Raw genomic sequence first — 13,749 nt, forward strand, 5'->3', positions numbered from 1 at the left:
CTTGGCTTACACCCAGGGATCCCCGGCCCCGAGTCGGGGTGACTTTCAGGAAACTCATTGTGAAAAAAACCGACGACTCCCAACTGGCTGCCTCCAGCTCCCTGGGGTGAGGTGCTAAGTCATGGGCAAATAGGGCCACTGAGCTGTCACAGTGGCCCCGACCCCCTGAGGCTGAGGAGTCAGGGTCCTACGAGCTCCCTCCCCACAGACCTCCCCCTCCCCCCAGGCACTACTGAAGGAGCTCCATGCAGAGAGGGAAGACTCACCTCCTGAAATAAGAGACTTGGAGGAATCACGGAAGGCTTCCTGGAAGAAGTCACCTTGGATCCAAGGTCTGAGGGATGCCTGGGAGTAGCCAGCCAAAGACGGGAGAGGTTCCAGGCAGAGGAAACAGCTCCACGGGGAAGGCAGAGGAGTGGAGAGAAGACCGGTGTGACTGGGGCGGGCTTGGAGAGAGGGAGGAGGAGAAGCTGGGTACCAAAGTCAAAGGCTTTGCCAAAGGAGGCAGAGGAAAGACCCATCAGATATGCCATTGTAAAGATCCATCAGGCAGCTACAGAGGAGAGGTTGGAGCAGCAGCTCTCACCCTGGGCGGATTCTGCCCTCAGGGAACATGCGGTCACGTCCACAGATGTTTCTGGTTGTCAAAACTGGGGGGTGGGGGCACCACAAGCATCCATCACCATCCTAGGTGGAGGCTGCTGAACAGCCTGCGGTGCCCAGGACAGTGCCCCAACGACAAGCGATCATCTGACCCAAAATGTAGATAGTGCCCACCAGAGGCACCCCAGATCACGGGAAAGCAGCAATGGCAGCCGGGAGGGTGGGGTCAACCAAAGAGGGTATCGGCTGTGACCACAGAGAGAGCTGACAGATCCGTGGCAGCAGGACTCGGTGGTGGGTTCCATGTGGGGAAGGACAGGCCTGGCTCCCAGTCCCATCCATTCTACCACCGCGACGCTTCTCACTTCCGTTCTGTCCTTTTCATTCCCACAGCCCTCTCTGGTGGACACGTGCAGTAGCCTCCAGCTGACCTCTCCGGCCTCCAGGGACTCACTTCCACTCCATAATGATGCCAAAGTGATCTCAAAAGCTCACCTCTGGTCAGGTCACACCCTTGCTCTAGAACCTTCCATGGCTCCCCAACCCAGAGAAAATTAACTGACAAGACCTGCTTGGCATTCAAGACCCACCCATCCTCCCTCTCCCATCCCCAATCCCACATCTCTCGTGGCATATATCTGTGGTTGCTTATCCATCTCATCATCTTCCTAGCTAACAGAACCCCCGTGTTACTTGGTCATCTAGCCCCGTCCACACACATGCTTCCCTGGGCCAGCCCAATTCTCGCCTTGGAAACATGCGGACAAGAAGAGGAGTGACAACTTCCAGAGAAGGCTTCTTTGCTGATATACAGACACTCCTGTGAAGAGCTAGTTCCTCGTCCTCTGCTAGACACTATTTTATCTCCATCTGAATCAGCAGCAGCCTTCCTGGAGCCATGGGGAGACAGGCTATGGCAAAATCTGGGAGGCAAGGAGGGCTGACAGGGGATGGAAAGAACTCGGGTCCCTGGCAAGATAGTGAGCCGTCGTATCAGCTCTCCTGGAAGTACCCTGCCTCGGGACTTCTTTCTGGTTGCAGTGAGCTGCAATTTTCTATGGCTTGTAGGCAGATCTGATACAAACCCCTGGCTCCAAACCCAACTCTCTTCCCACTTCTAGACTCATACTGTGCTTTTCCACTTCTGCGCCATCCCTCATACTGTTCCCTCTGCCCGTTTGTGGGACCTTACCCTCCCTTAAGGACCAACTCAAATGCCACTTCAGATCCTCCCTTGAACCCGCTGACTGGAAGCAGCATCTCCATCATTTGCACGTGGTCTGCAGCCTCGCCTTGGTGTATGTCGCTCTATACCTGTCATTGGAGTCATTCGCCTTAGGTCTGATGGCCACAGCTTGACTGTGGTCTCGAGAGGCTAGAGCCCACCCACTGTTTCTACTGGAGACCTCACAGCACCCTGAGAGCTATCTACCAGCACCATACCAGCTCTGCTGACCCTATTCCTAAATGCATTCATTTCCTGTTCCTACTGTAACAAATTATCACAGATTTAGCGGCTTAAAAAAAAACAGAGTTCTTATATCACAGTTGTAGACGTTAGAAGTCTGAAATGGGGTTCCCTGGGCAGGATTGGGCTCCTTTCTGGAGATTCCAGGAAGGAATCTGTTTCCTTGCCTTTTCCAGCTCAAGACCACATGCATTCGTTGGCTTGGGATTCCTTCCTCCATCTTCAGGACCATCAGTGACATCAACCCACCCTCTGCTTTCAGCATCACACCTTCTCTGACTCAGACCCTCCTGCTTCCCTCGAGATAGGACCTTTGTGATTACATCAAGCCCACACCATCATCCGGGATAATCTCCCCCATTTCAAGAGCCTTAACGTAATCATAGCAGCAAGCTCCCTTTTACCATGTAAGGTCACATATGCACAGGTTCCAGGGATTAGGACGTGGACACCGGGGTTGAATGCTTCTGCCGACCCCACCAACCAGAACCCCAAGTTAAACAGCCAGAAATGCATTAGGACAGTAGTTCCAACAGCATCATCAGGATTAAAATAGAGACCTCGGGGTCAATCAAGATTCCTAAATACTAGAATGCAAATTTCCACTCTGGCATTTCCCAGCTCAAGTCATAAAGACTTGAACCCAGAACTGGGACAATTAAAGCAGAAGATTGCTGAGGGACAGGGAGAAAAGATGCAGGAGACTTAAAATCTGAGACCCAATTACTCTGGGTCAGGAGCAATCGTAACACCAGAGATGGGTTCAAGGGGTCCCAGAAGAAGGAACAGCAAAGACACAGAGGCTGGGAACTCAATGGAGCCTGTGACATTCAAAAGTTAGCTGTCCTCCATCCCACGGCGCCAACGCCCTGTTGTCTGTTACCAAATAAATAAGGCCACCATGAGGTGTTTGTGGCTGGTGACAAGCTGTCCTGTTACTCAGACTTTACTAGGTGTTTTCCGGTATACAAGAAACTTAGCCTAAGGAAGAAATCTCACGTGGTGGAAATTCAGTACATAACAGGCTGACGGAGGAACCATCTGGTCGCCCCAGAGTGGCACGTGTGGTGGCGAGGCCCCGCCTCAGTTGCCCCGGGCAGGACTAATTCGTGGTCCCTCCAGCGACTCATACATACGTGGTCCCTCCAGCGGACTTCTCCAAAGCTGCTCCCAGGACTGAGAGGCCAGCAGGACCCAGCTCCTCTGCACCCTGAGAAGGCCTCTCTGTCCAGGAAAAAGAGAGGGAGACAGAGACAGCAGAGTTTTACTGAACTTCAAAGTAGTGACCATCAAAATAATCAAGGGCAAAGCAGGTCGTCTCCAATTCCCCTTTGAAGCGATTTCACAAACTGAATTCCTTCCCTTTGACCAACTTTCCCAATCCTCACATATTTACCTTGCGGGGGAGGCTGCTAAACCCCCCGGCCCAGTGGCAGTGCTCCTCTCGACACGTCCCCCTGAGAGCCACCCGCAGCTCTCCTCGAGAACTAGCAACACCCGCACCCAGCAGAATATGGGTTCCAACCAGTGAGCTGAAATTCTCACCATCGCCCTCTGAGGGGGACAGGGCCCCCATTTTACAGATGAGAAAACTGAGGCTCCAAAAAGTTAAAGAGCTTGCCCGAGATTTACAACCAGCTAGTGAAGGGCCGGGCTGGTATCGGAGTCCAGGCCAGCTGGCCTCCAGGCCCAGAGCTCTGCCCTCTGCACGAGTGGTTCTCAGACCTTCAGCCTCAGGCACACTTTGTGCTCTTAAAAACAACTGAGGTCCCCAGCAAGCTTTCATTTTTGTGGGTTATATTCATTCATATTTGCTCTATTAGCAAATAAAAATAAGGAAATGTTTATCTTTATCGACGCACTTAAAATAACAATAACAAACTCATTTTATATTAGCATAAACAGTATCCTTTCAGGAAAAATAACCCTATTTTCCAAAACAAAACAAAAATTAGCGAGAAGGGTGGCACAGTTTGACATTGGCAAACCTCCTTAATGCTGAACTTCAGAGAAGACAGCTGGATTTCCGTATCTGCTTCTGCATTCAGTATGATACAACAGGCTATATATGAGGTAGAATATAGGAAGAAAGTCCTAGAATCTCACAAAAGCCCCGAAGTGTCCCTGAACAAGACTTTCTGAATCATTGCATTATGTATCCTGCCTCATTTCTGATTCTCCAACCCCAAGTTCCTAAAATGGGGCTTGCGCATGGTAGATGTTTATTATATTTGTTGAATGAATAAATGAGTAAGTCCAGGGCAAAGCTGACCAAGTGAAGTCTTAGGTCTTAGGTCCAAAAACAGGTTTAGGCTTTATCTGTGGACTTCCATGTCCCAGGTCCTGCTTTGCCAAGGGCCTAAAGAAGGAGAAAGAAGAGTTAGCAAAACTTCCAGTCAGAGTTGCCGTGACTGGTTGTGCAGGTTGTGGACTCTGCAAAAACATCAGAGATGGTAAGTGGAAGCAGGATTCCAGCCCGTGTTCTGCTCACCAATCCTTATGCCCTGCAACAGGGCTGAGGATGGGTTGCATTTTTCTAATTTGCACAATGCCACTGAGTGGGCCAACAGCAGCCAAGGCCTTGTCCCATAGGTGCGAGTCGTCCCCTCCACCCGCCAAACATATCTGGATATAGCAAGAGGCAGGTAAGTCCCCAATTCTTTTTTTTTTTTTTTTAAGATTTTATTTATTTATTTGACAGAGAGAGATCACAAGTAGACAGAGAGGCAGGCAGAGAGACGGAGGGAAGCAGGCTCCCCAATGAGCAGAGAGCCCGATGCGGGACTCCATCCCAGGACCCTGAGATCATGACCTGAGCCAAAGGCAGCGGCTTAAACCACTGAGCCACCCAGGCGCCCCTAAGTCCCCAATTCTTAGCGAGAGTGCCAGAAGATTCAGTAGCCAGACAGGTAGGACTGCAGAGACTGGACATGAATCCTTATTTCAGCACCTCTAACATAGCCTGGAACTCCCTGGGGACCCACCACAAACCCACACAGCCAGAGGCTCTGGCAGGCACCCACACAGATCGGCCCCCACTGTCCATGCGGCCCTGAATACGAGAAAAGGACACCAAAGAAATAGCAGGCTGCTAGCCTTTCTTGTACTGCAGGGGTTCTCAACCTAGGGTATTAATTACCAATGTCCAGAGACATGTTTGGGGTGGGGAGATCTGCAGGGCGAGGGCAGGGGGGTGTGCACTGGCATCCCATGGGTGGGGCCCGAGGATGAGGCTCAATTTCCCCGGCAATGCCCAGGACAGCCCCACACAGCCAAGAACATCCACCCACAATATGAATAGTACTGAGGCTGAGAAAGCGTGCTGCAATGAAAATACGGACTCTGAGCTCGGAGGTCCTGGGTTCAAATCCCAGCTCGGCCACCTTTTCATTCTGTAAGGAGGGGCAGGTCCCTTCACCGGCTGTCCTCTTCAGGGAAATGGAGGAGGAATACCTACCCTGCAAGCCAGTTGGTAGACTTGAACGGGGCCGGGGGAGGGGAGCGCCTGCCCTGGGCAGAGGAAGGTCGCAGTTGCTCTACCCCACCAAGCTAGTGGTAACAGCGATAGTAACGAGCCAGTCCCCGGTGTCTCTCACTGGCTGGCACTCTGCTGGCTGCCTGGTGGATGACATGGGTCTCTGCTTCCTCTCAGGAAGCTCACGGCCCAGCCCAGCAGCCAAGGAAAGTTCCACGATTGCAGCTATTTAAATGGGCGTGCATGTGAGCAGAGACTGGAATGTCCAAAAATAAGAATGTTTATGGGCGGAAAGGTTTTTTTTCTCTTTTTTCCAAGAAAAGAAATCTTTAATGTTATTTTTATGTTGTTTTCCCATCAAAAGGAGAAGGGGGAATGGAGAAAGAATTCACTTGTTTTTTTTTTTTAAATAAAACGTGTAGATGATTGACTATGAACACAAATGCCCTTCATCTCCGGCTTTCACGGTGATCTGGGCAAAAATCTAACATCCCTATGGTTGACCTTTAACAAAGCCGGGTGCTGGATCTTTGGTAAAGTGAAGAACAGTCCCCATTTTTCGCCTGCCTTGGGCAGCTGCATTGTCATTTGGCATAAAGCTGGACCCTCATGCCGAAGCCAGGCACCCTCTAAGCGCTGATGATGGGTAGCAGGTGTGTGTGGTGCATGGGGACAGTCAGAGAAGACTTCCTGGAGGAGGTATCCTAGACACCCAGACTCCCCTTTCTGAGCCCCAGCTCCCCAGCATTTAAAATGGGGGTGATGACATTCACCATCAAGGGCTGTTGGAAGGAACCATGAGGAAAGTGGTCAGGAAACGTGCCTGAGCCCACTCCTTCTTCAGGAAGAGTGCAGTCAGCCTCTCTCCCACACCCCCACCCTTTCCAGCAGCCTCCTCTGTGCTGGCGGGGTGGGGGGTGGGGGGTGGAAGGGGGGGTCTTCTGCCCTGCGGGGGCCAAATGCCAACCCCCACCCTACATGCTCTTTGGAGAGATCCTGCCTGAAACACAAAAAGAAGAGACCCAAGACGTAAAAGATTACACGAGATCAAGTTTCTGGTCGAGGCAGCAATGGGGAGAGACGACTCTGAATATCCCCCCCAACCCCTGGCTGAACCTACCACACCTTGAACACATTCACACATATAATAACAAAATCCTGGTTGCCAGGCCCCTCCTGAGTGCTGGGCCCTGTGCTGGGCATTTACACACAGCGGAACACGTGGCCCACAGGGAGGGTGCGGACACACGTGAGAACCAGAGCCCAGACCAGATTAAGTAGCTCACCAAGAGCTTTCTGGCTAACCGAGCTGAACTGCGTGATGCCTTCAATAAAAAGGCCGTGTTCCTGCTTCTAGGCCAACTCCCCGACCACCATCTCTTACCTCCCAGGCAGACCCCCACCCCCATTCATTTCCATCTCCTTTTGGGGCAGCACTAGAGTTTGGCCAACCCACACGGACCCCCCACCTCCTTCTTCCAGGTCCTCCTTTGGTAGAAAGGCGGGAAAGCCAAGTAATCAACTTCCCCATCTCCTTTGCAGCTCAGGGTTACCATGTGGCACGGTTGTGACCAGTAAAATATAAGCAGAAGTCGGCCGGGAAGCGGGGAGGCATCTGGGAAACTTCATGACTTTCCCACTAAAAAGTCAAGAGCCCCAGCTGGTGTGCTCTCTCCCTCCTTCCTCCTGCTTGCCCACGGGTATGATGCCTCAAGGCCCAAGAGCCATCTCTCAACCAGAAGGCCCAAAAGTCAAGTCAACACACCGAGATGGCAGAGCGCAAAGACTAGAAAGAGCCCAGATCGGGATCATGCTATTGAGTTTCCGCACCAGTCCTTGCCCGCCCACCTCCGGACCTCTTGCTTTGTGAGAAAAAAATAATCCCCTCATTATAGAAGCTGCAGTAAGTTGAGTTTTCCATTATTTGTCCTGAACATACTCTTAATACGCTATTCAAGTTCTAATCTACACTCCAACCAAGACACACAGACAACCCCAGTCCCACCCCGGCTGGGTCTTAATACCGTCAACCTATGTAATTAATCCCTTCCCCACTTTCCACCCCAAACGGCCCACCCTAACCCCAGCATCCATTACCTGCCCCTAAATCCCTTAGACCAAATGCTCTCCTCCACAGGGAGCTGAAGGTCTCATTCTCTCATCCACCGTCACTACACCGCCCTACATTCCGGTTTGGAGCTACCCCATCCTCCCTCACCCCACAAGCCCCAAACTCGCTGGGCCTCATGAACTGCCTCCACCAGCCTGAAGGCACTTTGGGAACAGAACTGATCTCCCCCAAAGGCCAATGGCATCAAGTCAGGTTTCTATTTTCCGAGTCAGGGCAGATTTCGTTGGAGACCTGAAATCACGCGCCCCTCCCCCAGTGCAGAAAAAATTGCTCTGTGTGAAAAACAAAAACAAAAAACAAACAAACAAAAAAAAAATGGAAATTAAAAAAAAAAAAGTTTGCCTTCTCTTTAAGAGCTTTATTTCAAAACACTGGACCATGTCGATCATTTGATAAACATGGCATTGGGCAATAACTCCAGGGGCCAAGAGAGACACTCAGGGAACATCCTTCCATGTAGGAGTGAGCCATCCGAGTTACAAAGGGCTTGGAAGTGGCCAAGCCAAGGTCACTCACTCAGGCAAGTGGGGGACAGAGGAAGGAAAAGGAGGAAGAGTCCACACACTCAGACATGATATTTCTAAGGCCACCGTCCTGAGGAGACCTGGAGGAGCTGCCGCCCTCGGGGTGTGATGGCAGGAGGCCAGCCTCCCCTGACGGCAAAAGCGCTCCTAAACACCCCACCACTTCAGACCCAGATCCTGAACTTCTAGCCATCCATGACGCGACTTTGTCACCCACCTACAGCTCTGCCTAATGCAGAACCGGCTTGTGGGCACAGACCCAGGCCAGGGAGCCCTGGACAGGGGCATGGAGACCAGGATGGAACGGGGACAGAATCCCAGTGACATCCCTTCCAGGTCGCCTGATCTTGGGCAAGTTACTCACCTCCCTGTCCCAGGTGTATCTTTTCTAGAATTGGGATAATGCACATAGTAGGTACTTCCTACGACTATTTTGAAAATGCACGGAGGTTAGGTGAGACACTGCAAAGAGCACCTCGAGCCTGTGGGTACCTAGATGCTGGGACAGGGGACGGGCACCTGGCAGCAGGCAGAAAGGCCTCCCCTCCCCAGGAGACACCTGCCTACAGCCTCCTGAGAGCTGAGATGGGCAGATGGCTCAGGAACTGGAGACACCAGGTTATGATGTCTCTCCCTTATCATCTCAACTGACAGATTATCGACAGAAAAAGTGTAGAAATTCAGAGCTCACACCAGGATTCCTCTGAAAGGACTACCTTTGTTTAGGGTGTGGGGGGGAGGGGAATTATAAATACCTTGTGGGGTATGTGGGAGGCAGGGTGAGTCTGGGAGGCCATGGGAGGGGGAGGCCATGAGAACTTCTGGATGGTGGCTAACAAAGTCAGTGGCACCACAGCCCGTGATCAGAAATACTTCTAACACAGCAACACAGTAGCAGTGTGTGCTGAGTAACCTGCTTGTACACACACATACATGCGCACATATGCACACACATACACACACGCACACATATATACACAGAAAAAAAAAGGAAGAGATGGACTGGAGTTTGGGTCTGGGGTGTCCCCGGGAGTTTCATCTGGCTCTCAAGGGGCAAGGTGGCCTGTGGTGACAAGTGGGTTTCGTGTGCAAGAACAGAAAGAAGACACGCAAGGTCGCTGTCCCTGCTCTGTGTCACTGCCCCCTGGGGGCTGTGTCTCTGTGTTTGTAACTGTGTGCCCTGCGTCTGTAGCTGGGCATCTGCCGGAACTCATGTCCGTGTGCCTGTGTGTCTGTGTGTCCCTCCGTCTCTGTGGCTGTCACTGTCCACCCTTGCAGGCCACGGAGGAAGAAACACAGCTGCCCATAGCAGGTCCCAGGGTTCTCCGTGTTTCCTGGGACCTGTGTCACCAGACTAAGAGAAGTCTGGGCAGAATCCTGGCTTTGCTCTGGAATCAGAGAACTTCAGAGCAAGAAAGACTTGGAAATACGTTGGCCCAAGAACCTCCCTGTAGAAATGGGGGAAACAGGATGCATATGATGGGAAGGCAGAGAAGCTGTGGGAGAGGAAAAAGAGCACAGAGTCAGAAGTTCTAGAACTGAGCTGTCCAGTACAGCAGCCAGGAGTCATAGAGACCTGTTAGCGCTAGAAACATGAGAAGTCCAAACTGAGAAGTGCTATAGCATAAAATACGCCCAGATTTCAAAGACTTCATATGAAAGAAGAATATAAAATTGCTCAATAATTTTTATATTGATTTCATGTTAAAATGATTATATTGGGGATATACTGAGTTAAAAATCTATTATTAAAATTAACATTACTTGTTTATTTTTACTTTCTTTAAATATGACTACCAGAATCAAATTATGGATGCAGGTCCCATTTCTGATTCACTTTCTATTTCTATGGGACACACAGACTTAGGATCTTGTACCAGACATTTAACTTCTCTGAGCCTCAATTTTCGTGATGGCAAAATGGGTATGATAATGCCTATCTCTTGGAGGTACAGTGAGTATTAAGTGAGAGAACATATGAAAGCACTTTTAAATCATCAAGAACTCCTCAGACTAGGGGGTGGGTGGTGGTGGTAATTCAGATTCTGGCCCAGAAAAAGGTTTAGAAAGGATATAGGACTGGACACCTCGACCTTCAGGCAAACACCGTCAAGACCAGCCCTAAGAGTAGGTAGTGCTTATGCCTATCGACTCACCATGGTTTTGGGGCTAGAGAATGACCTTCCAGCCACATCACAACCCCATAGACCCATTACCCAGACCAACCCTTTCAAAAGCCCTTTCAGCAACTGGCCTATGAGCCAAACCACATTATTCTCACCCTCCACAAGTCCCAACTACCTCTCCAGCCTCCTCTGATCTGCTGGCTGTCTCTTTCCAAGGGCAGCCTGAAGCTTTTGTCCCTGGGACATTCATCCTTAAAAGGACCATTTGTCATCCAAATGGGATTTCCCAATTTTTTCATTTTCTTTCACAGAGACCCAGGGTCCCAAGGGTTCTGAAAAGAGGGAGATGGCCCCAAACTGGGCCTGGGGGGACCAGCCCCTTCCTGGGACCATCACCCGGGGCCATCCCTGTTGCAATGGTGGTCTCGTAACAATCGCTTACAAACCGGGTTAGGCAAGCTGCTTTTGCGTGATGGGGCTATCTTGAGTAAACAGCATCCTATGTCCCCTGCCGGTCACTTGCTCAAGACATTGCTGGACATTGCATTAGAGTCACTGACACACAGAGTTTTGAAAATGAAAACAGGACCTCTGGCTTATGATCAGATAGCATTTAACTCATTCATGATTGCGCCAGGTGTTCCAAGCCCCTGAGGCCACAAAATGGATCCTGCCACAATGTAGGCAGAAGATGGTGGAGACAGTTGGAGACTCATTCCACCTACAGGATGAACGGGCCAGTTGGGGTCTAAATCACCTTGGCCCCCGTAACCCCCACCTGTGCCTCTGGGGCTGTTTAGCTCATTGGGCTAAACCTGAGCTACGCAGTTGGGGGGAATAAATGTTGTTCATTCCAGCCCATTAATTTTGCCCCTTTATTTTGAAGACGTTTCCTATTGAGGGAGATCCTGAGTTGAAAGGAGAGAAGACATACTTCAGGCATCTCTTACTACGTAACAAACCAGCCCAGAACATAGCGGCATGAAACAATAATGACTAATGATTCCTCATGGTTCCGCTAGCTGGCTAGACAATTCTCTGCTGTTTGTGTCGGGCTCACTCACCCAGGCCACCGTGTTCCGTGGGCGGTCAGTTGGCATAGAAGGTCCAAGATGGCCACACTTGTGAGTCTGGAAGGTGGTGCTGGCCACTGGCTGGGACACCCCAGTTCTCTTCCAGTTGGCTAAATGGCTTCCTCATACGGTTGTCTCAGGGAGAGCGCCCCAAGGGGCAAAGGTGAAAGCCACCAGGCATGTGGAGACCTGGGCTCCAGAATTCACACGACCTCACTTCCACCTCATTTTGCTAGTCAGAGACGCTCACGGGCCAACTCAGGTTCACGGGGTAGCAGAATAGAGTCGGCCTCCAGATTGGAGTTGCAGCAAAATATGTTTTTCAGTCTACTACAAAGGGAGAAATTATGAATGTCTTCCTGGAAAACTTTCCCCACCACTAGAAAATAATTTGGCGAAGTTATATTGTCTGAATCAAAAACCAGCACTTCCAGACTGACAAAGAACTTTTGTTTGATTCATGAGTGTGTGTGCAAAGGCAAGTCTTCGGGCTCACGTCGAGTTCTACGTCGCCTTATACTCGAGTTATAACTTATCACATTGAGTTATTCCACCCTGGCTGAAACAATAAAGTCGCTTGAGAGGCATTTCCAAATCCCAACTCACTGGGTCCCACCCAAGACCTCCTGGATGGGAACTGTGATAGGGACAGGGCAGTGAGGGGTGCTGGGCCTGATGATCTGCATTTTCAAGCGCTCTCCCAGTGATTCTGGTCCACAACCAGTGTTAGCTGGATAACCAAACAAGCTTTATGGGAAAGAAGATCAAGGCAGGATGTCTGGGTAAATGGGACATGTGCCTACCTTTTATACACAGGCTTCTCAGCCTACAAGGTCTTTGTTGGAGCTAGCAGAGTCTGACACTGGAGTCTGGAAGGAACAAGAGGCAGTCTCTGCTCTCAGATTATAACTGACGCTCGAGGTCTGCCAAGCCCCCTTCTGTAGACTGTCCATGCATCGCCTTGTTTGATCCCCACAGTTCCTTGAGATGGGTACTATCATGAACCCCATTTTACAAGTAGGGAAACTGAGGTTCAGCGAGGTTATGCAGTTTGTCCCAAGTCACACATCCAGTAAAGAGGGAGAAGTGAAATTCAAACCCATGCCTCCTGGCTTCCGAGTCCACGCCCTTAACCTCTAGACCACCTGCCACACTCAGAATACATCATCCAGGACAAGGAGACTGACGATCACTAGTCAGACCATGAGCGCTCCAGGGTTGGGGGCGGGAGGCACTATGACTTTGGGGTCTCCGCTTTCTCTGGTTCACTTATTTTTTTTTAATTCAATTAATTAACATATAGTGTATTATTAGTTTCAGAGGTAGAGGTCAGTGATTCATCGGTTGCATAGAACACCCAGTGCTCATTCCATCATGTAATGCCCATCACCCTGTTACCCCATACCCCACCCCTCACCCCTCCAGCAGCCCTCAATTGGTTTCCTATGGTTATGAGTCTCTTATCGTGGGCTGCCTGGGTGGCTCAGTAGGTTAAGTGTCTGCCTTCATCTCAGGTCATGCTCTCAAGGTCCTGGAATCGAGCCCCATGGCCGGCTCCCTGCTCAGCAAGGAGTCTGCTTCTGCCTCTTTCCACTTCTCATGCTTTCTCTCTCTCTCTCTCTGTCTCACTCTGTCTCTCTCTCAAATAAATAAATAAAATCTTTTTTTAAAAAAGTCTCCTATGGTTTGTCTCCCTCTCTGATTATGTCTTGTATTATTTTTCCCTCCCTTCCCCTATGCTTCCCTTCTGTTTTGCTTCTTAAATTCCACACACATCACTCACCATCCTTAAACCAATGGCTCTCCCCTCTGCACAGCAGAATCCCTGGGGAGCTCTGTTTAAAATAGGGATGCCCTACCCCTCAAAGATCTTATCCACCTGCTCCGGGTGGGGCCCCGTCATGGGTTTTTTTGGGTTGTTTTATTTTGTTTTGTTTTGTTTTGTTTTATTTTGTTTTTAATCTCCCCAAGGGAGCTCCAGTGCACAGAGTTGAAAACAAAGAGTCTGAGAGTGGCTCATTCTTGGTACACAGGGTGGTGGACCCCACGTCAGGAACACCTGTGATCACCATAGCTCATGAACTGCCTAAAAATGAAATAAGCTCAAGCGAAAAGGGGGGGGGGGCGCTCTGGATCAAGTGGACAGATGTCCCCACACGATGTTGTGCAGTGGCGATACATGGGTGAGCGTGGAAATGATCCGGATGCACCACCCCAGTTCTGATTGAGTTGGTCTGGGACAGGGTGGGCCATCTTTGTCTCTCATACTCATCCCCACCATGTTGATTCTAATGGGCGCCCAATTTGGGAACTACTGATCCAGCCCTAGACACTCCCTCTACAGATGAA

General features: G+C 50.4%; 1 long non-coding RNA gene across 1 annotated transcript in view; it reads right to left on the reverse strand.

Annotated features, from left to right (window-relative positions):
* Positions 1-13,749, reverse strand: part of LOC125098520 (uncharacterized) — a 56,325-nt gene that overhangs the window by 7,044 nt on the left and 35,532 nt on the right. Inside the window, exon 5 of the long non-coding RNA XR_007126855.1 lies at positions 267-3,295. This is a non-coding gene — a long non-coding RNA (uncharacterized LOC125098520). The remainder of the gene's footprint in view (positions 1-266; positions 3,296-13,749) is intronic.

This window comes from Lutra lutra, chromosome 4 (genome assembly GCF_902655055.1).
Source record: "Lutra lutra chromosome 4, mLutLut1.2, whole genome shotgun sequence".
Classification (NCBI taxonomy): Eukaryota; Metazoa; Chordata; class Mammalia; order Carnivora; family Mustelidae; genus Lutra; species Lutra lutra.